Source organism: Aquila chrysaetos, chromosome 2 (assembly GCF_900496995.4).
Source record: "Aquila chrysaetos chrysaetos chromosome 2, bAquChr1.4, whole genome shotgun sequence".
NCBI lineage: Eukaryota > Metazoa > Chordata > Aves > Accipitriformes > Accipitridae > Aquila > Aquila chrysaetos.
The window spans coordinates 5,521,185-5,548,348 of NC_044005.1; the positions used below are offsets into that span (position 1 = coordinate 5,521,185).

Consider the following 27,164-nt stretch of genomic DNA (forward strand, 5'->3'; position numbering starts at 1 on the left):
AAAAAAGAAGAGAAAACCCCAAGAACGGAAAAGAAATAGGTTGCAAGTGTATCCTATCTTAAACATCCATTCATTGCCAAATGGTTTTGTTACTTTTTCTTAATAACCACATAAATGGAGCTGTTTTATATTCAAATTAAACTAGGTATTAATTTGAATGCAAAGCAGCTCAGTTTGTGCCGTTTCAATGACAGGTTTACCCCCAGACAGAATTTATGAACAGCCCGATGTGGGGGAAGTCCGCTTCTGCTCCTCACCCCCTCTCCGCGCCTAGCAAACTTGCTAACTGTGAATAGTTTTTGAAGTGAAGATTAAAAGAGTGGAATTATAAAGTATAATTACATTTTATTGAAACTCTAGAAATCAGAAAAAAATTCAGCAGGAAACTTTTAGTGAAACATGATGTGTTGTCATTATCATTAAAAGATAAAAGTTCCATACTGTTTTTATCTGTTTATTTGGAAGAAATCCAGCCTTTGCAGTTACGCAGGAAACAAAAAACTGGAATGCAGGAGTAATTATTAAAACTGTGTGATTTGTTATCTCAGCTACTGTCTTTCCAAATGGTAATGCGATATCAGCAGCTGCAGACGGTCGCTGATTTCCTCTATTAGTAAACAAGTGCTTTGGAGACCTGTGTGAGGCACTTTAAGCCCACTACTCCCCGAAGTGCTGTCAGGCTTAACTACTAATCCATGGTATTTCAGAGCACTGGAAATTCATCTTTATAAAACCTGAACAAAAAAGGGAAAAAGCCTGGAGGGCAGGAGCTCCCTCTGGTGAGACAAATGACATGTTCATTTATTAATGAAACAATAACCCTGGAAAGAGGATCAAAGCACATTCCATCCTCACTTTACAATCCCCAATTTTCTCAGGCCATACCATTTAATTGAGCCATGACAATGGAATACTTAATTGTTGCGTTAAAGTTTGAAGAAGCGACTTCTTCAGAATCAATGTTCATTTCTGGATTATGACAGTATAATGTCACCAGCTTGTAGCTGCTGCAATTTTATTTACTCTCTTTCTTTTACGCGGAGAGAGAGAGAGAGAGAAAGAGCTCATTTTATTCTTTTACCAAAGGCCTCTTATCCCTACCCATAAGAAAGGGTACATATACCTATACTGGAGGTAAAGCCCAGCTGCTGGCCCATTGCTGTGCTGAGGTTGTGCCCACGGGGACGCGGCTGGGGTGACTTCTGCAGCCGGAGAAATGCAGGGGGTACAGCACCTTGGAAAGGTAAAAGAAACCAGCTTTTCATCTAAGATTAAAGAAAAAGCTGAAATAGGGAGCTGGCCTTGCTGCATCCTCTTTGCTTCAGGTGCAACAGCTCATTGCCAAAGTAGAGGTAGCGTTTTAATTTTGGTAGCTCTGCTTTTGGGAGAGCTTGTTGGCGGGTTTGGATTGCATGTGCAAAACACATTAAATGTGAGCACTCGTGTCTTATTAATGGCTTGGCCTCTTGACTCCCATTTGAGAATGTCTTTAAGCACATGCACATGCCTCTATAAGCACCAGCGAGGTCCCAGAGCTCTTCACGGGATCCTCCAGCACTTGAGGATCGTCACCGCCATCCTGAATCCGGGCTACAGGCAAATCTTAGTCCATCCTACTTCTTGAAGCCAGTATTACTTCCGTGCCATCCCTCATTTAACAGGTCTAGGAGCAGCTATGATTACATTGTGAGCCTGACCATCCTGCTTTGCGTATACTTTACTTTCTCCCAGTACTTAAAGCACGTGGATGCCTCTACGTTTGGGAATGCTGAAAGGGCTTTTGATTCTCACCCTGTTTTCAGATGGGGTCATAGAGGACCTCCTGGTTCTTTCCTGGGGGCTCACATTGTCTGCCATCAAAGTTTTGAGGCAAAAGGGCCATCCTTCTGGGTTCGTGCCCAGCTGCTGCTGGGGTCCCCGATATTTTGAAAGGACATGAAGAAAATACAAGTGCCCAAAAGAAAAGCCAGGTTTCCAAAAAGAGTGGTATAACTTCTGAAATGAATCTGTATGTCACATCTCTCTCTCCAAGTGACCTCTCCCTAACACCTGTTTTTATCAAAGTTCTTATCGGTGACTCGTTTTATATAATTGATATTTACTAGTAGACTCAGTATCCAGTAGTGATTGACTGCTTTCTTTTTCTTTTAACCTGATTTTAACTTAAATGTCATTTTCTGGGTGCCTGTAAGGAAGCAGCTAGAAAGGCTATCATGCACGAGTGTCTGCTACCTTTAAATTAATACATTATGGTTTATTAATTCTTCTTATGACATGTATTATAATACACTTGCATGTACATAGCGCCTATAATATAAGAACCCTGAGGCACTTACAAACACTAACTAAGCCTTACAATCTTCTTACTTTGGGTAAACAGGGACAGAGGGAGGTTAAGTCTGTCATCCTGACAGCTCTGTGCAGAGCTGGGCACAGAACTGCTATATCCTGACACCTTGTAGTCTCTAGGGAGCTCACGCTCCCCATAGGATGGCTAATGCTTTCTGTAGGATGGCTACTGCACCCCGTAGGAAGGCTACTGCACCCTGTAGGATGGCTAATGCTCCCCCTTCCTTCATAAGCGGTGGAGATGGTTTGCGGGACTGGAAAAATGGGTCAGGATCTCAAAGAGATCACAGCTGAATTGCCTATACTTACACGTATTTCCCCTCCATCCTTATCTGACTCAAGCAACGGGCTAAGCATCGGCTATGCAAGAAGCGAGTAAACCCTGGTTGCTCAGAAGTACAAATCATTCTTAAGGTTGGTTCAAAGGGGGTAAGAGAGAAAGACAGAGCTGTTGAGAAATCCACCTAAGCAACAGGTCAGCCTTAAGGAGTGTAAGTGCAGCCCAAAGACACTGAAATCTCTGCACCAGCAAAGACCTGCTCTGTAGGATTTAATTGAAAATATGATCTGTCTCCTTTTTCTGTTCTAAACACTAAGTGCTGGATTAGAAATGGGGTGGGATGGGGACCCTTTGGGACTGGAGCTTCATAGGATGCACAATTCTCCTAAAAGAAATATATCGCACTGCAGGGGAGTAGCTCGGGGGGGTCATTCCATGTAGGTCAGGTGAAGTCTCGGTGCATTCCTGACATGGAAACAAGCAGATGAGAAAGTCTGAGTAAATGAATTGTGTAACAAAGTCCAAAGGGACTCTATTTCCCCCCCCCCCCGCTGGAGTATTAAGAAATCTGTGCAAAAATCCCCTGCCTTCCAGAGGGCACTGTGTGAAAAGCACAGTGCAATTTCCAGTGTGTCTGGGAGCTGTGGTCCTTTTCTTTCTTTCCTTCTGTGCATATTGCAGCAGGGTCTAGCTGACCCATCCCTTCAGGGTGAGTATCAGGATTCCCCAAATACTCCTAGCAATGGGGGTGAGGTGACGGAGACCGAAGGCAATAAAACCCACCCTGGATGCCTCTGCAGGGGGCTGGTGCTGAGTCCTCTTCTGCCCATGGGGACCCCTCTGGTCTCACTGGGCTCCCTTGCACAGACCCCTCCATGCCTGGGGATTCTCCCTTCACCAGCAAAACATGCCTAGTTTTGCCCAAATAATAAGAGGAAAGAGAGTCTGGTAGAGAAACATTAAAAGGACTGGTTATCCCTTCCCTTTGCGGGAAGGTGACTGGCTGGGACAGGAGCAAGAACCGATGTCAAGGGCTCAGAGAGGAGGATGAAGTCTGTCTGGCAGCACGAGCTAAGTCCGTCCGTCCCAGCTTGTGTAGGTGAACCTGGCTCCCTCTGCCCTGCCCCTTACCTATTGAGTCCCTGGAAATCCGATTACTGATCCAGGCCAGCCGTACGTGCAGCCAAGCAATTACATTGTTTTTCTTCCACTGCAGCTCGGCGGGTTCTGCAGTTGAGGTTTATAGGAAAACAGAATTTTGAGACAAAAAAAAAAAAGTGCTTGATGATATTAGTATTATAAAGACGGCTTACAGTACTGGATATTACTATTCTGTTCGGTAGTGATTAAGGGTTCCAGTTGAGACTGGACGATTTATTGTGTTTTATTGAGATATAATAAGAGCTGGGAAATGAAGGGAATGGGAAAAGACAGAGAGTGGAGGTGCGGTGATGCCTGTGTTACAGCTGGGGAGCTGCGGTGTGGGACAAATAAGTCCCTGGTCCTACAAAGATGTAGTTCTGCCCACGCGTTCAGGTCGGCGGATATTCTCCACGCCCAAAATGAAACATGTGGCCATCTCCGGCAATGACACTGAAGAAGTTCAACCAAGGTCATAGCATGGAGGAGAAGGGACCCCCAGGCTCTAACCAGAGTGTCCCCATCCTCCCTAGGCTGGACCCCTGAGCTTTCTCATCCTGGGATGGGTTTTAATGCTGTGCCCATTTTGGCAGCGCCCCGGGAGGTTTTGGATAGCTGGCTTGGGGGCGCAGCATGGCAAAGGCTTACCTTTCCCAGGGGTGAATAGGTGAGCTTTTGGAACTGCGGAGGAAATGTTTTCTCGCACAAGTTTAAGATAATAAACTCAACTGAGTGAGCAGACACCGGGAAGAAATATTTAATTATCCTTCTCACCATTATGGGCAACTTCTGCCACTCTTCAGGTTATTATACAGTAAATAACCAGTTTTCTAAAGGACAGAGCTGTTTTAATTATATGACAATGAATGCATAATTATTATGTTTGTTAGGAATGAATCACAAGACAACAGACTTGATATTGCTGCTCTAGTTAGTGCATCTTAATTACTTTTTCATTTATTTTGCATATAAAAGCTATTTGCTAATTGTCTTTGCTGTAAATATGCAAAATATAATTAGTCATTCATAATTCTTTATGTGTTATCTAACTGTACATTTGTTACTGAGGAATGTATATTAAAGTTTGAATATTTAATGGGCTTTTGTGGCATAGAATATTTTTGTACAAAGTTTTCAGGAAATATTAGAGACATAATTTAAACCTTCTTTTAACCCCTTTTCCTATGCAAACTAATGTTTCCCATAAAGACTAGATATTGATAAATTAAACCCCCTGGAAATCCATTTCTATTTTCTAAGCATACAATATAAATCCACTGCTGATGATATGAAATGCCTCTTGGTCTCAAACTGAAACCAGAGAGATTAGAGCCTGTTAAAAGTATTGCAAGTTGCTCTCTACAGTGAATTTAAACCGTAAGTACAGAGTCGCAAATGCATTCAAATCATATAGCAAGATCAAATGCATTTATCTTTGGTGTAGGTTTGTTACTGTGATAGTAGTGCCACGTTGCAGAAGGATCTGATGGCAATATGTGTTTTCTGACAGATATTGTTGGTCAGAGCAAGAGGTCACACTGTTCCTGCTTATTGTAAGGCTATTAAGTTTTTGACAAATAATAAAATGTACAAGACTTTAAATCTTAATTTTGTTCTTTAATTTTGGCACTTGTTGGATCTCTCTTTAGTTGCGTGGCTCGCCCTGAATTGCAATCGCAGGTCCAGCTAAAACACTGTGCCTCTCCTTCTTTATGCCTTCTTTTTTTTTTTCCTAAGGCTTAGGCTAGTTTCATCTGTAATTAGCACTCTGTAAGGCCCGCAGTTCCTGGGAATGTTTTACATTGTGATTAGATTCATTACAGAGATTGACTGGTTAAAATGGGCCGTGTGTTTCTGGAAGTTGAATTAAAGTCCAGGTCTCAAGAACCTCCACAGATAATTATACATTATCTGTTCACTCGTCTCGGCGAAACGCTGCCGGTTCATTCTCCTGATGCATGTCACATTCTACATTTTTTCATCTCAAACATTTGATTTACTATCCGGTTGTACTGTTAATCCTATGTCATGACACTCCTATTCACTTCTGCTTTTCAACTGAAAGCAGCTTCCTATGAAGATAAAGCTAGGTAAAATCTATTGTAAAGGAAAGAATAACTTGAATGCAGCTATCATATCGAAAAGAAAACACACTCCTCCACTCTTCACCCTTTAGACGCTCTGAATACTTTTCTTAATGATGAAGTCAAACAGAATAGCCACTGAGAATACAAGCCACAGTTATTTTTTTTTCCCTTCAGAAGTAATCCTCCTCTGTAATTCTGTAATTGTTCTTATTTACGTTGGGCAAATCTTTTTAAACTAACATATATAAAAACAGAGTGACAGTAGGGTATAAATTAGAAAAAAAAACCCAGCTAACATGCTTTAGTAAATTGTGATATGAATAAATCATACATATCCCTACTTATCAAACAAGTATTTAGAAGCAAATTTAAATAATGCTATTTAATGCTGGCACTTGCATAAACCCCACAACTGTCAGTGACATTTTTTTCAAGCAGTTGACTACTTGAGCTATAGATTAAAAACCATACATTTTATGCATCTAGCACAGCGCAAAACCCTCCCCCCCAACTACTTCAAATGATGTTCCGCTTCCACACAGAAGCTATGCAACAGTATTTAATCAACTAAGAGCTGAAAACCTGGTATTTCACATCACGGGTGGGGTTATGCCTGCATGAAAAGGGAAAGTTTTATAGGACACACTGAATTTTAGTTTCCAACCTGTTAAGCCAGGAGATACCCTGTTAGAGGGAGGCATATCCTAAATGTATTTCCTTTACTGCAAATATGCTGGACATGGACATGCTATGAAAGTATATTGAAACCACTTGAATATTTTTCTGCCCATTCAAGCTTTCTTAGCCTTTTGGAGAAAATGAGAGTAGCTACCCAGTGTGGCAGAGGTTCTTCCTACGATCTACTGCCTCTGTCATGAAGGCAAGCAGGACTGTCAGCACTGGGGTTAAAATCTATTACGATGTACGATATACTGTAAGAAGCTGTCGAGAAAACCGAATCCTTTGGTACCAAATCTTCATTTTCTCTTCTGCAGCAGGCAACTCAAACAGAAAACAAAATTTTGGTTTTAATGGCAGAAAAGAACAGCCTCTTTGAAAGAAACTCACAGGGGTAATCAATTGCTTGGGTTTCAAAGTAATCTTTATTATTACATGGCTGATGCTGAAAGGATGAACAAGACATGAAGCCTTGATGGCAGTTTTGGGGGAGAATTTTAGTCCTTGAGTATTACAGAAGACTTTATGTATGCTTTTTTGAAGAATTCATTTAAAACCCAGTAGGAAGCAGGTAGGCTGCATGTTTCCAGGGCAGGGAAAATGCATCTATTTCTGTACCATTTAAATGTCAGATCGGTGGGTCAGGATGTTAGCACAGATTCCCCCCAACTTCAGCTCGAGCTCTGCTCAGTAAGAACCACAGTCTCACAGGAATATAGCTCAGCACGGTTAGTCAAAACAAATCATCCTAGAACTTTTTTTTTCCCATGGAGACAGTTACAAAACAGCATTTCTCAGTGTACTTTTTTTTCTCTAATGGTGGGATTGTGGGCCATCATCAAGGCCTAAATTTCTGCCCAGTTCTCCGGGGTCAGAGAAACCACCGGCTTGTGTAGCGCAAAGGGAAGCAGCAGTGAACAGGCTCTGGTGCCCCTGGGTGGGAATGACAGACCTGGTTCCTACGGGCTCACACACATCCAGCCTAACGCTGCAGACTTTTACTCCTCCACAGAGGCATATATTAATAGAAATGGTATTTTCTCACCTGAGTAAATCTGAGAGGGTATAGCCTACATGCATCTTTTCTGTGCCTCCTCTTCCTACCTTGGCTGGGGCTGCCCAGCATCTCTGCTAAATTCCTTTCAAAAGCAGGCATCACATTTTACAAGTACATCTTCACAGATGTGCGGATGGGTAGCAGGGCATCGCCCCTCCCTTTCTTCCAAGAAACAAAACGCGAGCAAGGTCTCCGGATTCAGGCGACTCCTTAAAGAAAAAAAAAAAAAAAAGAAAACATTGCCTGCCTTTGGAAAAAAAACAAACAACAAACCACAACCCAAAACCTCCAAACACTTCGTCTCATCTGTGTTTGTGTTTGCATGGATCATTTGTGAAACAAACAAAATTCATTGACAGTTGCTGGCCATGACTCTGCCTGTTTGAAATACCTTAGTCAGGAGAAGTACCACAACTGAACCGAACAATCTCTCACAAAACATCTGCAACCATCTGACCCTGGCCTTAACCTTTAAATCTATCTTTTCATATTCATCTCAAAAGACCTTGTCAATGGCCAAGGAGACTCAAGAAAAGGATTCTTCAACAAACAAAAAAAGATACAGAGGAAATTCAACCCAGATTAGGTGGCAGAAGATAATACAGTTTGCTCATTTCTATTCTGCTGCTCAAACTGGAGTTGAATTCATTTTCACTTTATCTTTATTCATGTTATTTAAACATAACATTCATTAGGATTGTGAACTGCAACAGATAGAAGAGAACAAAACTAGTCGCCAAATTTGTTGGGCATCTGTTCCCACTAGAGACGGCCCTCTGCCAAATCTGCATCATGTCATTTTTTTCCCCCTGAATTCATTTCAAAGTCAATCCATCAGTTTATGAAACTGTTTGATCAAACTTGTCATTAACCAAGTGAAACATTTAATTTGTATTAAGAAAAATAGGACAAATAATTAGCACGGCGATTAACTGTTTCGCTGTTTTATTGTCCTTCTTTACCAAATCTACTTAGCAGTGATAGGGCTTTTTTTAAGTCTCTTTGTTGACATAGCTAAAAATATTTTTAAAAGGAACTGGGGAATAAATCTGATGTAGATGAGAGAAAATATTAGACTGATGTTGCAGAAGGTAAAAAAAATCAGACCCTACAACCCCATCCACTACATTTATTCAACCGGCCACTGAATTTAATATCTATGGGAACATTTATTTGAATACAGCAAAGCAGATAAATCTATTAAATTGTCAGATAACCATAAGATAACAGTGAGGTGTTATGAAAAACAGGTTCATACTAATTTCAGCTTCCTCCTAGGTCCCCCTGCCCAGATAGTATATAGTTAGTAGGAGAAAGGTTTGTTACCGGTTGCTCTTCTAACTTTCTGAAACAATCTGCATTTGGATTTTTTACTGCACTCTCTCAAGAAATAATGATATTTATTGTCATATCTCACGCTTCCCAAGGAAAAGTAATTTGTAAAATAAGTGAGTTCTACCCCACAAATGGTATTGTGCTCAGATTTCTGCCGCTCACTCCCAGCGTTTAGTTGTCTCAGGCAATTGCCTATCATGACCTTGCTGGGCACTTGTCTGCATAGCTATGACAATTTGTTAATGAACTGTTTTTGTTTTTAATTGCTTACTTAATTATGGAGCACTAACATAATAGCATTTCTAATTTGTACCATAATTGTATGCAGAGATGAAATGTTGGTGTCTGTCATACTGCTTCCTTGTAATCATCTCTTGTTCATGGGGAATTTCTAGAGAGATGTGTTCTCTCCTGGCAAGATGACTTTTAGAAGCTGTTTAAGAGGCATTTCCATCAGTATCATAACATACGAAACCTCTCTCAGTTATTCAGAGAGGAGATGTCAGCATTCCTTAAACATTTTACTTATTGCAGAGCTGCAGAAGCAGAGAACACGCTGAGCCATTTTTATATGGAAATATAGAAAGGCAGTTCCCCTTCCTGCCTTTTTGCAGCAAAAATGTTTCATTAGCTAGGAAAGTAGTTTTTTTCAGTCTGAGTTCATTAAAACTTGTTCTGGACTGTGTTATTAGCAGCGGTGTTTTTATGCTAAGACACACTGATCAAGGTTGTCTGTTAGAAAGACTGCCTTGGAGAAAGTGGTAATATCAGTGTTTAGAGTGGACCTTGCCTCTGTAAAGGAAGACAACTTTTAATGATAAAAAATGCATTGAAATAACAAATCTTCTTTTTTTTTTTTTTCCCCCCGTAGGACCAGTGTAAAAAAAAGTTTATCATTGTGCATGAGGCTCTGTATTTGCAGGCAAAGGAGAGTAGATGGACCTTAAGCTTATTGTAAATTTGGGAAATGTTGCCTTGAGATATCGCAGTGAAATACCTCACTACTCTACAACCTGCCCAGTGAGCCTTATTTTTAGTGTGAATCCAAACAGAAAAATATTCTCCATGCAAAAGAGCAATTATAGGCCCAAAAGCATAGTTCAAACATGTGTAGCTGATTTAGGTTCCCAAAAATACAAGTACTGGCCTGTTTCATTGTCATCCACACAAAGAACTGAGTCCTAAAATCCTTTACTCAACTAAATTCTTAATAAGTAAACTGAGACTAACCCTCTAATACCAGATTTGTTAAACAACATGATTTAGGTCCTTGCTATTCATGCACCTTGTACAACTAAAATGACTGTTAAAGCTAGAATCATGAAAGAGTCATTTTATGTAGCTGCTAAATTCCTCTCAAATCTCCTTGCAACTTAACGAGTAAAGAAAGCTCAATGTGTAATGCCAGCTAATGTGGTTTATGCTAGAAAATAGTATCAACCTATCTTTGTAGCTTATCTAAGCCAGGATAATACTTTTAGCCTTTATAGTAGACCCAACTCCATTTTTTCAACTCTTGACTATGTATTTCCTGAAATCCTTTTCCAAAGAGTTAAATTGGATGTGAAATCTGTACTAGGCTATGGGACGCTCTTTGTTCTAGGAGGAGGCAGCAAAGCTTTGCTTCTGTATCACTTTCATTGCCTTCTGATTGAGGTTGACAGTGTGACAGGAAAGCAAAGAGAAGCAATTGCAGGCTGAATGAGAGCCTTTTTCAGCCATACAGCAGCCTCCTCCTTAGCCCCTGAGAAAAAGAGGTAACAGATGCCGATAGCAAGAATCCCTAACAAAGTCCTAACTTTGATGCAGACAGAAGACAAAAAAATGGGAAAGATTGTCTCACTTCAGAAAAACCTTGAATGGAGCACAAAGGAGGTGCTGGGGGGGGGGAATATCGCGGGGCTGGAAATGGCTGGGAGAGTTATGGAGCGGCAGCGGTCTCGAGAAATATATTGTTGTGAAGGTTTCAGGTCTTCGTCAGCTGCTGTTTCGGCAGCGTGAGGAGTTGGGGAAAGTGTCTCCAGCGATGGGGGGGTCGGGAGGGGAGTTTTTCACTCTGCCGTGAGCTGCGTTTCCAGGAAAGGCACCTTTTCCCTTTCCAGAAAGTCACGTTATTTACACAGAAAAGAATCAGAAAATAATGGCTGGGGGAGTAAATAGCTGCTCAGAGTAATTTTCTGACGGAAGGAAAACAAAGCGGTGATATATTTGTTCTCATCTCACTCGGAACAGATTGTGCGCAACAAGAGTTTTCCCATTCACTTCTGCATTCTGCAATATTTATTGTCATGCCTTTTTAACATGGTTTAAGCAAAAAAATCCTCTACCTTGTCTGTAACCTTTGGACCTCGTAGAATAACCTTAAATTAGTGCAGTGAGAAGACTAAAAATAAGAATAGCTTTTGTTTGCTTAAAACTGACCTGGCCCCTAAGATGACACGAGCCGAGCAGATCTCCCCTTTTCAGTAAAACTGTGGCAGGAGCATGCTCACCCATGGAAACGCAATATTAAGCGTGCTTGTGCGTAGACGATCTTCTCAAAGCCAGGTCCGATGCTGCACAGTGTTTTGCATAATAGAGCAGTATTCTCACATGGTAAGGTGGTAAGAAGCTACCCCCCCCCTCGAGCCCTATAGATGGATAAACCTCAGTTTACCCCCAGACCTCTGCAGAAATCCTATGGCATATGCACCAGCGGGATTAATAACAGAGGATGAAGTGGGCAGGTGAAATGCGCTGCCTCCCCCTTTCATCCACGCCGGTCACAGTCCTAATGTTATTTGCCTATGTTTGCGTGGAGAAAGGGATGCTACAAAACAGTGGCTTGCATTTTTCTTTCCCCCAAATGTTAGTCTCAGATGAAAGAAAAAGAAATGTTTCTGCAGGGAGAGGGATTAGGGTTGGTAGGACACCATGCTAACAGCCCTACGTGGACTTTTTAAAAGCTGGGCTGTGTTACTGGCCTAATGGATTGATGTGGTTTAGTCTTCAAATGGGTATTTAGAGAATGGTTTAAATGTGAATAACCGAGCGATACCTTATTAAAACCAACTGCCTGAGAGAATTATAAATTCACAGCTCATTCAAATAAGAAAGGAAAGCCCATGACATTTCCTTAAGGAGTAATGATAGTCTGCAGTGTCAATATGGCTTTGGTATACACACATTAAAATGCTCGTAAGCATGAGTCTCTATTTATGGGGTAATGGCATGCAAAATTCAGCTGGATATTTAAATGGAACATATTTCCTCTTTCATAATTGCAGCATTGGCGAGAACTAATTTAATTATTTTTTGCCTCTAATTTAATATTCAGCAAACTATTTTATTTTCTCAAACATTGTAAAAAAGGATTTTCTCCCTGACTTAGACTTTGTTTGCTAAGTTTCGTGGCTGCAGTATGTAAATTTTATGTCTGAATTAAAAAAACCCAACACTTAAAAATAGAAGTCGTAATAGACACACACTGAACTTAAACTACAGTGGTGTTATAGCCATGTGGATGTGGCACCATAATTATAGTTTAAAAAGCAATTAAGATAAAAGCCAGTACAAAGAGATCAGCCAAATATCAAGAGACTAAATTCTAAGCAAAACAAATCTCTAACTTCAAGCTAAACAAACTTTTGGTGGTCCATGTACTCAACATTTTAATATTCATATACAGACATGCAAACATACAGAGTGTTTGGGCTTCAAAAATGTTCCTTAGCAGCAAACTGAGTTCAAAACCTCTTAAAGCTTTTCAGGAAAAAATTCATAATGGAGATCTCAAAACATTTGGGGGCAGTTAAGCTGTGCTTTGCGGTGCTCATGGTTGACTCCTGTGTTGGGGTCAAATTGCTTGTCCCCTCTCACGTGGGACCAGGTTCTGAAATTTGGCTCCTCCCTGGAGGTACATTGGGCAGCGCTGCTGGACTGCTGCTGGAAAGCTTGGCAAAGATTTGGGGTGTTTTCTGGGGAAATACTGAGTCACCGAGAGGTGCCTGAATTAACCTCCTGTGCAGTCTGTATTGCACTAGCAGGTTCTAGGTTGTATGTAAACATAAATATAGGAATACACGTGTAGACACATGGTATAAATGTTTACATTATACGTGTGGCACACAGACACATGTGTGAACAGATACATTTGCACATAAATTCAATATATTCATGTAGATATGCTGTCCTGGACATATATGGATAAGAACTATATGCATTTCACCCTGACATACCTTTTTATTCCTTTTCTGCATCAATTTCTATTACAAACCCATTCATATATTGCAAACCCAGCTAAAACAGACTGTAGAAGACAATTATAACCCTACTTTATGCTTTTTGAGCCTATAACAACCCTACATGATTTAATACCTTGCTGGATTGCTAATAAATGGTAGACTTTCCAATAGGAAAATGTAGTTTTCTATTCAATTCTGTAGGCAGACTGACTACAGAATCGAATACAGAATTACAAAGCACAAACTGACTTCTGATGTATTCAGTTTTATGGGAATTTTCCATAGGGGAATACATTATGTCTTAACTAATGTTTTGCCTTAAAACATAAGTTTTGCTGAACCAATTAAATCAACCAACTAATCTTGCACATGAAACATTAAACAAGAATGAAGTGTCTGCAATTAGCAAATAGCTTTGATGTGACTAAATATCTATCTCTATGCATCACCAATGTTGTGGGTTTAAGTCCCAGATGATGTTAGACATGCTGAATGTAAATGTTTGCTGTCTATATGTTTCCAACCAGCTGAGTCTTGGAGCAGCAACACTGCTGGGTTCATAGAGATGGAAAACCAGATGCCCATTGCTGTTACTAGGAAAGGGCCAGTTTGCATGAGAACATGGATAAAAAAAAGATAAAAGAAAGAAAGAAAGCACTGACATGGCATTGCACTGAACAGGCAGCCAAAAAGCACCACAGTTAATGCCCCCCAAAAGCAAGATAGTTTTTTTAAAACAGAAATATTCTTTAAAAGCTAGGCTAGAAGGTGAAAAAAGAAGTATGAATAACATGACGGTCCAAAAGTAATGTGTGGCATAGAGCAGCCCAACCCCACTGACTCGGGAGCAAAACCCCCGCAGCCGGTGCAACGGCTCCCTCCTGGGCAGCAGTGATTTCGGGAACCCGATACTCAGAGTTTTAGAAACTTTAGAGGCATGAGAAGTTGTGTGCGGAGGCGTGGCCTGGTAATTGCTCACCTTTTTTGTGCAAACACAAAAATACCGCCCCGGCCAGGTTGCTTGGGAAGTACCGATGTGTGTGGGAGCAGGTGTGGATGCTGGCGGGGCCCTGATGGGAATGCGGCGTGGGAAAGGCGGGACACACAGCACGGCCCCAGCGCGTTTGGATCAGCCTGGCAGCTGAAGAAGCACTTTCTGTTTAGAGAAATTATTTAGACCTCAAACTCTTTGACACTGGGACTTTCTTCTCGCTCCATGTTTGTACAATATTCAGCATGGTGAGGTCAGGCTCCAGACTTTTCTTTCCTATTTTTGATTTTTTTTTTTTTTTAACGTTTTGGTGAATGTAATGGTTTTACTGTTTTTTTGCAGGGAGAAACTGAGACCTTCAGAAGTTGCTCATGAGATGGGCATCCCTTGTGGTTACAGCTAAGGAAGAGTCAGGCTCAAACACCCAGCCTGATTCAGGCAGCAGAAAGACACAAATCTGGGTCTCCCCAGGCAGCTGAGAATGCTGATTATCAGACTACTGCCTTGGAGGCAGAGCTCCCCCAACCCAGCCTAGAAGTGCCGTTTATTTTGTATAAATAATTCAATATTCACTAGACGTGAGAGATGCTTGAGGCTGTAGAGGTCAAGGAGAAACCGAGCAGGACCCATCTCTGAAGACCACCAATGAGTTATTTTGATACCACGATGTGAGGCATTACAGTTCAATCCTTTGGGTGAAGTGAGGAGCAAACTTGAACTGTGAAATGGGGTTGGTATTACCTTGGTGCAAGAACTAGTAGCTGAACTATGTATGCAGGGGTGGAAAAAGAAAAGCGATGTTGGAAGGACACAATCCACTTTAAGAATCTACCATTACAAAATAAATAAACTCACAGTCTAGGTAATGGCAAACCTTGCAGTTTAATTGAAAAAAAAAATCAATTATAAGGAAAAGAAATATTAATGACAAATAATTGTTTCCTCTAAATGTCAAAAATGACTGAGCGAGTTCTCTGTAGTGAGAAAACTTGTACTTTCTCCAGCACATATGGGTGATTTTCATTGAACAGTGGAAATCCAACTAAGCAAAGAGGTGCAGAGATCCACGCTTTTCCCCTTGCATCTGAACTTCTTGTTATCACATTGGCAATTAATATTTTGTATCTCCTGAAGATCGGAAGGTGACTTACAAAGATGAATTAATCAGGCATTGCAACATCTCAGAGGGGTTGATATTAGCAGGCACACTTTGCAAAAAGGGGAAAAGGATTCCCAGAGGTTGTGTATGACATCCCATCAGCGTGAACAACAGCACCCTCCCAGCTGCTTCATCGTATGCGCTACACATTTAACAATAATTTTACAGGAGGGATGTTACAAAACACTGGTGTAATGGCTGCATTCCTCCTCCTTCTCCTTCCCCTCCAAAGTCTGCCTTCAGAAATAGGTTTTGGCCATTGTACACATTTATCAGATAGCGCCGAGTAGCCTAATGTTGCCACTACATGGAGAAGAGGTGGTGGTGGGGAATAACCATTACATGTGTGTGGACACTGTGATAATTGTCTTGATTTCAGATGTTTTGCTAGTTAGGATAAAAATTAAAACAATTACAAGTGGTAAAAATGAATGTATCTGAGACAGTATTTTGTAGACTGGCATATCTCCAAAAAATCAGCAAAGGTGAGTGGTGTAAATAAGACAACTCCTGCTCCTGCAGCATTGCTGTAGGTGTTTGGAGAAGATGCCTCAAAGGGCAGGAGACAGCCTGAATAATTCACCCCAAGGAGACTGAGGCTTGCCACTCTCTTCCTATTTAAGTTAAAAATAATGTTTCCCTTCTCATTGCTGACTTGCCTGAACGTGGTAGGATCCAGAAGTGCTATGCTCCAGCTACAGGGTGGCGATGAAGGAGGTGACAGCTTGGACATGCCTGCTCCAGCATGGAGAAGGGAGTCAGTCCTCTTCCTCACCAAGATGAAGCCAAGCGAAGAAGGAACTGGGGACCAACAGACACAGGACCAGGGCTTTCACCTCGGATGAAATGTCAAGCTCAAGTCCCTGCCAAAGCGTCAACACGTTATACCATGTGAAAGAGCTACAAAAGCAGAAGTACCCTCAGACCAGAAAACCTTGTTGCGGAGTAGGATTGGGTCAGTCCTGCTGGTTTTAGGCACTCGGATGGGACCCCTATGTCCAGAGCCGGGTTCACCGACCAGACGTGGCTGACGTTGCACGCCAGGCACCGGCACGAGGTGTTTGGGGTTGCACCCCAACTCAGTGGCAGGCACCCTGACTAGTTATGCGTCTCCCACCACCCCATTGCCCTCATGTTCCACCGCACCCTGGCCCCAGCCTGCTCACCAACAAGGTCAAAAGTTTCTAAGGCAGTCTGCCAGACGGACGATGCAACTGCATAGCCTGTGCTTCCTCAGGGAAGCAGGCTGAAATGGCAGGAATATGTACAGAATATGATGCCTCATTAGTTAACATCAAAAATTCCTCTGAAATAATCATTTTTAACTCATTGCCAATTAAATTAAATTAATATATGCCTGTAGGAACATTTGGGTCTCCAGGAAGAATTGGTGTTCAATTAAAAGAGAAGCCAAACAACATTAAAATAGAAATGTACAGTAAGTGCGGTTGAATTCCACCTGTTCATTCCAGATGTTTGCAGTGATTCATACATCTAAAGCTCAGTAAATAGAGCTAATGATGGTTCAGAATATCTTAATACCAATTGCTGCATCACTTAAAAACAGAGCTGCTTAAACTGGGTTAGAAGGCATGCTGCTAAAAACTCTGTAGGGATAACACTGCCCTTGTGGCATACTACAGCTTGAATTTGCTTGAGGATCCAAGACTCAAGAAATTCTCTAGGGCTCTGCCTCGGATTCCCGGTTTAGCAAAGGGAAGAATCTGTGGATTAATAAGAAGAACAGAAAATGGAGTACAAAAAGAAAGATGGCTCCTATGAATGCGAAGCACAGCCCTCCTACATATATGCCGAGAAGTCAAATATCACCTGGCATTATCTGTGTTTGCTGCCTTTTATGCCATGGGCAAGTATTGTTCCCCATATGTATGTCCATGCAAGGGCAGCTGCTCTCACAGCAGGTTTACATTTATGCATGGGGAAGCTAAATTTCTCCTCTTTTGTAGCCGCTCTGACTTTAAACTCTCTGGGTAATTTATTTATCACCGTCATTGCTCATTGCTACACTTACACACTTCCTTAACAGGGCAGCATCGCAGAGCTGGAGATCTAAAGAGCACGCTTTTCCTTGCATGGGAATGGTTCACAATGGTTAAAGATCATGCTCTGAGCTGCCAACAAATTAGGACTTGTGGAAATCCTCTGCAATTAAAGGAAAACAATTCAAAGAAGATCTTTTCCCAGCCTGGGAACTAATGAAGTTGGCATTGCTACAGATTGGTGCCCCAAGTCCCCAGTCCCTTCCCCACATACCTTTTGTGCTGAAGCTTCCTTTTGTGTTCCCCACAAGTTCAGCATGGACGTTCCCAATTGGCAAATTCCACATTTATAAGAATCGAGTATCTCTGAGATCTTGTGCCCCTCCAGCAGTTTGGTTGTAATTGGGCCACAGATTTTAAAGCTGCAGGTCTTGGAGGAAGAAGGCATGGGTCAGCACTGTTTTTGGAAATGAGACTTGTACTTGGCGTCAGAGATGAGTTTTGATGACCCACCAGGAGATATAATTTCCAGAGCAGAGGACTTTCCACTTACAAAGCCTTGCCCACTCTTCAGGCTTTGGGGAGCAGTTGTAGAGTGAGTCCTAGCCAGTTTAACACGTTTCTCCTGGACCTATTGCCCCCAGGAGTCTAACTGGGTACTGCAAAGCCTGGGGTAGGAACCCCAGGCACACCTGATGTCCTCTGGTAATCAAAGAGCATCTCAGGCGTACAAGCATTTTGTGGTCCGCAGCTCCTGACTTAACGCATATGGATTGTCCCTTGAAATATAGCCAAGAAAGACATAACTCCAAGATGGCAGCGATCTCAAGGGTCATCGAAACAATAACCACAGGCTCTTCTTTATAGTAACTCCCTCTGTTTGTAGTGGAAGGATCTCAATGCCCAAAGCCGGAGGACACCAGGATGCAGGACCAGGAGGATTTCATGAGGCTACCTCATCCACCCCCTGCCTTAAGGCAGGATTAGGGCCAGCTAACTACTCCTGACAGATATTTGTCTAACCTGCTCTTAAAACCCATCCACAAGGTCCTTTGACCCTCTGCTCAGTGCTCCTGTTAATTCAGCACTTTCCTTAGTGAAAAATGAGAATATGAGAGTGGGAAAGTACGGACTGTAGCTGCCCCTCTCTGTAAGGACACTCAAAATATGTTCATCACTGCCTTGGGAAGAGAAAAGGCTATTTTCTCATCACAGTTTCTTGTGTGGTCCCGGCCACGTTCCTCCGGGGACAACCCAGGGCCGGCCACGAAGCTCTGCGCTGGGTGGCACTTGGTGGGACCTGCTGGGAATACGCCAGGCAGAGCGGAGCTGGCAGCCAGGGAAGCGGGAACGCTGCTCCAGCTGAAGAGGAGGGTTGTGTTCCCTTCCCTTCCGCTGCCTCTGCTCCCTCGCAGGCACAGTGTTTCCGCAGGCTGTGCACAGGGACCATTTGGGCATTAATTAATAGGATTATTTTCTTATGAATTCCTTCTTCCCTTTTCCATAGGATGCTTTATGAGAGCGGTAGGTTTGACTTCACTTTGGTAAACTGCCAGGGCTGCGTTTGCAGGGCCAGGGATGTGACGACAGTTATGGCCACCCCATTAATACCGTCCGATATGGGGCACATCCTCAAATTAGGAGAAACACAGGATGGTATGTTACCATTCCCCTCAGCTCATAAATGGAGATACATCCATTACTATAACACATCTCCCACACATTGAGAATGTCCCCATGCACTGGATATTCCCTGGGGAAAGCAAGACGGGATCCCAGCATCGTGCCTGGAGGGTGGTTTGTGTGCGCTAACTTTTCCCCTCAAGTAGGATTTTCCTGAAAACCAGGGTTTGAAAACATCAGTTGTGTGGAGAAGGAGCAGCTCAAGCCAAGGAGGCACTGAGTACCTTTGCTACTGCTCTCATCTCAATCTCTTTTCTTCATTATTGTAATACAGCCTTTCATGTGATTTCTCTATGTAACCGATAATGTTCTTGAGCTTGCATTTCACAGGAAAGGTTATTTTTGAAAAGAATAAAGAAAATCCTTATCAACCTACACGCTTGTTGTAGGAATGCCAACTCTCTTATAAGTGCAGGCCCATCCATCCCTTTATTTTGATGTAAAAAAATCTCCTGGCCTGCAACTACAACATGTAAGAGGTATTGCGAGCAGAACTTGATCTCATCTCACTCTGAAGACAGCAGGGCCTTTCTCCCTCAGAATAAATCTCAAACAAACCCCCCTCCTGCGCCTAGCTTTACTGGCAGCTTCAGCAACAAGAGATAAACTTCAACCTACATTTCCTTTCCAAGCTTAGTTGTTCAACACTTTTTTTCCCCCACACCTGCTTCGATCCCCTGCAAGAAGTAATTGTCCAAATGATATTGTGGCTGGGGATAACTGAATAGCCCTTCTGGTACAACGCAGTGATACCACGGCAACTTCTGCAGGTCTCAGTGGATTTCATACAGCATGCCTCAGAAAAAGAGCCCTCCCCCAAAGGGGTCTTTGAATCCGTCCCCCATTATAAGCACGTCTTGCAGAAATGAAAGAGGGAATGGCAAAAACTGGTGCCTAGAAAACTCTTTTCCTCACCCTGGAGCATTTGGACCAATTGCTAAGCTCTAAGAAAGGTAAACCAGTCAGGTATTCTGACCGTTCACAAATGTCTAGGAGTCCCTCTCCTTATTTATGATCACTGGAAGATGGAGAAGGGGATCACGGCTCTCAAATATTCATTCAGAACAGATGCCTCCCACTGACAAAATCACATTCCTGGGACAAATGAGCTTCCACACAGTGTGAAGTGTTTTCAATAACTGAAGAAAGCTTGCCTCTATTTTCTTACATTCTCAGAAAATACAGCATCAAATTAATCTCAAGGTCAGTGGGGGGATCCAGGTGTGGTATGGTAAAGATCGTTCACCAGAAACTTCACGTGGCAAAGTCTGCCCTGGAGGAAGCTGGAACGAATGCAAAAGGGGGCTGGGGGGTGGCCATGACTTATTGCTATGGAGCCGTGCTGTCAAGCCATAGCAAAGGTAGCGTGGCAAGCGGGAAAAATGCAAAACCTGCTGAAGGGACGAGACATAGATTTTCTGTAATTAGCAGCTGACGCCCATTGATTTTTGAAACAGCAACTCTTTAAAATAAAACAGGTTGCGCAACGGTCACGCTGGCCCAGAGAAACGCGCCTGAGCTCCCGGGTCTGCTTCAGTAACAGATAACAGTGGCACCACCGCGGCGTTCAGCAGCATTGACGTGTGCATGCAATGGAGCGGGGACTGCATCTAAAACCCCTTTCTACTTCAGACCAATTTGTGTAAATAAACGCAAACATTTCTAAGGCTTGATTGACTGAAGTCAGTGAGAAGGTCTCTGCTGACTCCACTGGGCTCCAGATAAGGTTCTTCAGTTCAGTAGCTTCCAAAATGCATCTGCTTTTCTGATTTAGTGCTATTGTTTGATGCAGGTCAAAACCAAATGAGCCTTAATTAGCTTCAAACTGAGTTCCCATGTTTACAACGTACTGGTGTATATTTCTACTTAATTCAGGTATATACATCGTCAGTCATCTGTGAACTCTGGCTTCTCTTAAAATACCTGCTTGTCTCGGTCTCTTGCTAACTGCAATGCCATATTTCTAAATTCTCATATAATCAAAGGTACACTAAAAATAGAGGAAATTCTTGTATATCAGGACAAAAAAAAATGCACACAACTTCTTTGCTCACTGATGCAACCAAAACACCCAGGAGTTATTATAATGTGCATTCCCTTGACAGAGACTTTTATTTCATGCAAATTACTATGATTAAGATTCGAATACTTTTTTTCCATTTTCGCACATTACTTAATCAATGTGAAGTACTGTGTAAAAATTGCATCTCTTCATAACAGTGATTTTGACCAAGTCAAGTGTTGCTGCTAGAATCCTAATCCAGACTTGTGATTCAATTATCATTTAGAGACTTTCTAAATTCAAATTAAGTTTACCAAAAAAAAAGTTAATATCAATATGGATCATTTGTAGGTTTTATCAAAATAGCTTCCTGTTGCAAGGGAATGTAAAACATGCTGGATTCTTTCTGTTTCATTTACTTCTTTAACTTAACATGAAAAATATACAGTGCTGCATGGAATCTGAGCATTAAAATGTATACCTTGGGACACTTCTTGTTCATATTGCATTGTTTATATTTTATAGGCAGCCACCCTGAGAGCTTACGAGAATATTTAAGCTCTGGATGTGGGCACCTGATCGAAGAAATCACATTACCACAACTTCATGAGTTACTGTTCATCAGCAGAGCCCCAGAAACTCACTGCTACCTCATAACCCAAACTAGGTGTCTGCTTCAGTCCTCAGAGCTGCAACTACCTCAAATAACAGGTAAAACCCGTGTCTGTTATAAACCTCCCTTCTCTTGGTGATCTACTTTAAAATTTGGATGGGGTATGCATGTACACAGCGCAAGTTGCCCATGACCTGCTATAACCTCGTGGCTTCCATTTGTATCCCCACGAGTCAGGCTGGCTATTTCAGTCATGGTTTTGGGGGGCATAAACTCACTGTGGGCTGTTCATGGATGTTAAGGTCAGCAATAACTATGACATTGGTCTGGCCTCTTACATACTGATGCAATTTGGCATTGAAATTCCTTTCTCAAAGCCAGCAATGCTGGTAACAAATATTTTTGGGGAAAAAACCCCAGCTACTCAACATAAAGAATCCAATCAGTGGAGAAGTTGCTACATCCCTTGGCCCCGGAGATAACGCAATCTATTGTGGAGAGCGTTAGCCTGGAATTCGTAACGTAAAGCCTCTAGATTTCAGAGGCTACTAGAAAATTACATTTTCATTAATGTTTTGACTAATTATTCTCTTACAGCCACGTAGAAAGGTTACCTGGTCTCTCAAATGTGGTATGCATCTAGTATGCTAGCAATTTTCCTTCCTTTTCATTCCTCACAGGACAGAAATTAGACATTGTCATTCCATATTATTTGTGACATGTTGACATTATAATTTAAAAGGATGCAGCAGTTCTGAACAGCTGGAGAGTAATCCTGAACAATCCTTGACAGTTTCCTTTGGAGGATGAATGCCCCTCCCTGGAGAACTGCACAGTCTCTTATTTTAAACTAACAGCTAATTTTAGACAGTTTGCCCTCTTAGAAATGCATGCCACAGAGACTTCTCTATATGGTGAACAGCAGTGACCAGAGATAAGCACCCACACAGAAAAAGAGAGAGCTCTAAAATAGATTTTTTTCTCTTCTAAGAGACATGACTTGTTTGCCGTATTGCCTGATGGAGCCAAAGAGAGACTCTCATTGCTGGTGCTCTCTGAGACAGCCCTCCCTCGTGCTGTGCTGAGCTGAAAGCTTCGTGGATGCCGCAGACACTGTGGGATTGCGGTGGTTTACTTCTCCTCAGAGCCCTGGGGGAACTGGTTTAAGCAGAGGGGATTTTTCCCTCCCCTCCCCACCCACCAGGTTTGGCACACTGTGCTTGAAACCTCTTGCTCCTGGAAGGGAGCAGGACGCAATCTGCAGCAGGGTCACGCAGCACCTCTGTCTCTCAAAGGTCTTGGATGCAACGCCGTTGAGTGATGGGGGGGCACGAGCCAGCAAACACCTCGCGGAAGGTGGAAACCCGCTTCATATGGCTTGGCCTTGTGGGTTGTTGAGAGAAGGGAGAAGGCTGGGACCTGGGGCATCTCCTCCAGACATCTTGCCAGCAGGAGGGGAAGCTGCCGTGCCTGTCGAACAGAGCCCCGCTTCTCCTGCCCTTCTGCAGCTATGGTCTAGCCTTGAGGACAGGTTCAAATGCTCCCTACCAATGAGTGCTTGTGTCTTTAGCCAGAAATGCCTTGACTTTTTTTTCTTTCTTTCTTTTTTTTTCTTCTTTTTTTTCCCCGAAAAGTCCTGACTTCACATCATCATGCTGCTGGGACATCCCTGGCAAAGGTATGTTGCTTGCAGATCAGACATCAGGCAGGTGACCCATTTGCCAAGTCTGTGGGGTGATTTGGGTTCAGGTTAAGGGTAGACAAAACCTGCTGAAATTATTATTGTTTTATTGTGTGTCGTGTAGTCATCGCAAGGACAAACAAGAAGCACAAGAGAAGTGGTTCTCTCTTGTCACAGGAGCTAACACAGAAGGGGAGCTCTCCTGAAAAGCTGGTTCATGCTCTGCAGTTCTTGTCTGTCCTGGGTACAAGAGCAAGAGCAAAGAAGGGCTGAAGGGACAAACCCTTTTGTGCCATGGACTGAGCAAAAGCCCCCTGTGTTCAAATAGGTGCAAGGCTGGGTCAGACCTGATTTGTGCCCAACCACATTTTTCACAGATTTGCAGCAGACATTAGTGTGGTCAATCTGGTCACTGACAATTGAATACCACTTCACTGGGACCACTGAAAGGCTTCGCACTAGCTCTGATGGGGCTTTGGTCCAGCCTTTAATCTGTACAAGGTTTTTTTCCATGCTGCACGTCTCCTCTGGGGAACAGTCTGTCTTTTCTGATCAGGAACTGCAGCTGGTTGCAGAATAAAAATGTCTGGAGTTGGGCTATGCTGGATATTGTGCCCTGTGAAGTCAAGGAGAAACTCATCACTGGTTTCAAGGACAACAGCTTGAGGTCTCTTCTTCAGCTGTCATTCAGGAGTTTGCCTCATGGTTCCTACCAGTTAAATATTTCTATCAAACAAGGACAGTGCTCCAAAGAGGAAAGTCTGACAGAAAAAAAAAAACCCCAAACCAAACAGAAGAGTTCCTGGTTCTCATTTCTCTAATTAAAAAGACCCCCCTCAACTCTAAAAGCTCAAATCTGGGTGTATTACTTTTCAAGAAGAGAATACCTCCCTTGCAGAGTTTAGAGCAGCAAGCTTAAAAATCCCGGTTTTGGACTGAGGTGATTTTAAAAACAATTTCACTGTATTTATCCTGTAGTTGGAGGAGGCAATAAGCCATGCAAAAGAAAACCCCGTGAATGTAAAGAGACTGAGTGGACTGATACAAATCCACCTCTGCCAGATCTGTGTTGAGAGGACTTGGTCACAAGAGTAATGCTGTTCCTGTGAAGAAGCATTTGCAAGCTCCAGCCCTCAGTATAGCATGTGGAGTAGCTGAACAGGTAATACCCAACATTGTGCCTTGGGGCCCGCGGGGATGGGAGATGAAGCTGTTCGAACACTTGTCTGTGTGCAGGCACTCGAGTGAATATATAAAGTGTGTGTGCCAGAGCTGAAGGGCTTACAGGACTCAGGTGTTTGCACCTGATAAAAAGCCAGGACAAGTGTTGTGGGAGCGTGGGAGACTGAAGAGGAGAAGTCAAGACTCGATCTCTTTCCCTGAATGATTCATTGCCCTAAAAAACAGCATCTGAACTGTATTACTGTATTTTTCAATGAGGACCATGTCCCCCCTTCTAAGAGAGGACCCCAAGAGCAATTCCCCTGAATGTGGGAACAATGGAGACAGTGGAGCCAAGTAATTTTCCTAGGTCCTTCCAAACTTGTTCTCAAGCAGTTGCTAGAAATGCGAGCTCAGCCAGTTACCTCTCCAGAAAGAATAAAATACAATAAAATGGCTTAGCAGGGTTTTTAAACCCTGATATCCTTATTGATTTTCCATGGAAAGACGACAGTGATGAATAGTAACAGTGCAATGCCCTCAGGTTGGTTTTCTTGTGCTGAGATGCAGAATGTATCTAAACAAGTCTAGTTTTACTAGAAATTCTCTGGAGCACAAGTCACCCCTATCCATCATGGTCCCTCAGATCAGCTCACTACCCCATTACCCTCTCCATCACGGCTCTAAGTATGGAGTTGATGCAAGTCTGTTTAACAACCTGCGATGTGACCCAGGAAAGATGGTGGAAAACCATGACCAAGCCAAGGGCTGGGTGAGTCTTGCAAGCTCTGCTTTTTGAATGAGGTTCAGATCCTCTCCTAATTTCACACAGGTCTTTGCAAAACATTTCTGGGACAGCCTGATGGGGAGAAATCAAGGGCATTGGGTGGAAGAAGGGGTGGTGGGAAACATAAGAAAACTTCTGCCTGAGAGCTCCTGAACCACGACACGGTCTGAGCTTGTCCAGCAGATCTCCCAGGACTTCATTCCACCCAGTCATCCAGCAAATGGAGGCCTCTTGGAACCAGTAGACCCCGATGATGATTAGCAGAGCAGGTTGCTGATGTGAGGCTTGTTCTTGCAGTGTCTAATGTCTGTATGTGCAATTAGAGCCATGGACAATTCTGGCCCCAAATAACTGCCTCCAAACCAAGGCTGGTACTACTTGGGAAGGAAATATCCGTATCTCCCTGTAGTTCCCCAGGGATGGAGCTGTCTTTATCTGTGAAAAAGGCTCCTAACACGCCTTTGAAAGTCGAAGTTCTCTCCTGACTTGCTTCATCCACTGGCAACAGAAGCCATCCCTTCCAGGATAGAAAGAAAAACAAAACCCCCTCCTTATTTTCTTTCCCCCTCGCACATTTTCAATTAAAATAGATTTGTGCAAGCTCTACTGAATGCGCCGCAAATCTCTTTGCATGGTTAAAGTTGATTAATTTGGGTTGGAAGTGAAAATTAAAAAATGGCAGCCTCTCTTGGGCCTTGCGGATGATGGAGCACAAACGGAGATGCCTGAGCTGGTTCTGCCTTGAGGAGGACCGCCTCTTTCACCTTGGGTTAAACACTCAAGAGCAGAGCTGGGTTTTGGGGGGAGGGGGTTGGCCTGAAAAGAATATGTATATAATCCTCAAGATAATCAATTTCTTACAGATGCTTTGTAAACTTTCGTGTTCAAGAGCGCAAGCCATAGTACTTTCTAAATCCCTAGGGGTTGTACTTGATATCCATTTATTATTTCCTAATGCTATTCAATCTTTTTTTCCCCCTGTTTTTTTGAAGCTTGCAGCAATAAGCCTGAGACTTACGTCGGCAGTCGCCACCGCTTCTGCCATTCTGCAGTGAACTTTGTGCGTGTTTTCATATTCCTTTTCTTACACTCCTGATAAAAGCATTATCAGGGAAATTCAAAAGCAAGCAGAAAACTGGCATAGCTAATTTAGGCTAATTAGTATGGCAGAAGCTGAGTCTTGTACTTCAGAGGTTCCCATGCCCTCCCATGTCTCCACCTGATCGCCTTGTCCAGCAGCAAACCCAGGAGGCAGCTCCAATTATATCATAACCTCTTCAAACACCAAGCCACTCAAGCTAATTTTATCCTATTAAACAGACTGAAGGATTCAGAAGAAAGGTTCTCCCCCAAAAGCTTCAATTACCAGTGTCCCTGATTACCATCTTTACAATCCTATATGCTACAGTTAAATACTTTTTTGCTTAGTGTTGCTTTCTTGATTTAGATGAAAAGCGAGTATTAAGAGCATGTCTTTTCAACTCAAGCAAGTGACATTCATAAAAAAAAAAAAGGAACCTCTCTTGTTATTAGCGTGTTTAATCAAAGTCAAGTTTAGAACCGTTCAAAGACAGTGTAATTGGGGAAATGTAAACATCCCGTCGCATCCGGTGGCATTTAAAGCAGCCACAGGTAACTGCCAATAACAGCAGTGATGGCCAAAAGTATTAGATCTAGAGGAAAAAAAAAAAAAAAGAAAACAGCAGGATCTCCTGAAGCAAGGAAATGTCGAATGGGGTTTGAATTAAATCTCATGTCACTAATCAGGAATAAAGACAGAAAATAGCCTCTGAGGTATCGAGCTGGTTCATCCTTCCTCGCACCGATAACGCGGTAGACGTTGGCCTTGACCATGCAGTCACGCCTGGCCAAACGCAGCCACCTGGGTCGCAGATATGCCTGGGCTAAGAGCAGCACATAACCTTTGCTCCCTGTGGC

At 42.7% G+C, this 27,164-nt stretch overlaps 1 long non-coding RNA gene across 3 annotated transcripts in view; it reads left to right on the forward strand.

Annotated features, from left to right (window-relative positions):
• The window catches only part of LOC115351300, a 101,065-nt gene that overhangs the window by 63,641 nt on the left and 10,260 nt on the right, over positions 1–27,164 (forward strand). Inside the window, exons 3-4 of one of the 3 annotated variants that reach the window (XR_003926763.1) lie at positions 14,483–14,870; positions 21,510–26,772. This is a non-coding gene — a long non-coding RNA (uncharacterized LOC115351300). Of the gene's footprint in view, positions 1–14,482; positions 14,871–21,509; positions 26,773–27,164 lie in introns of those variants that run through there. The other 2 variants (XR_003926764.1, XR_003926762.1) reach the window with 2 other exon arrangements.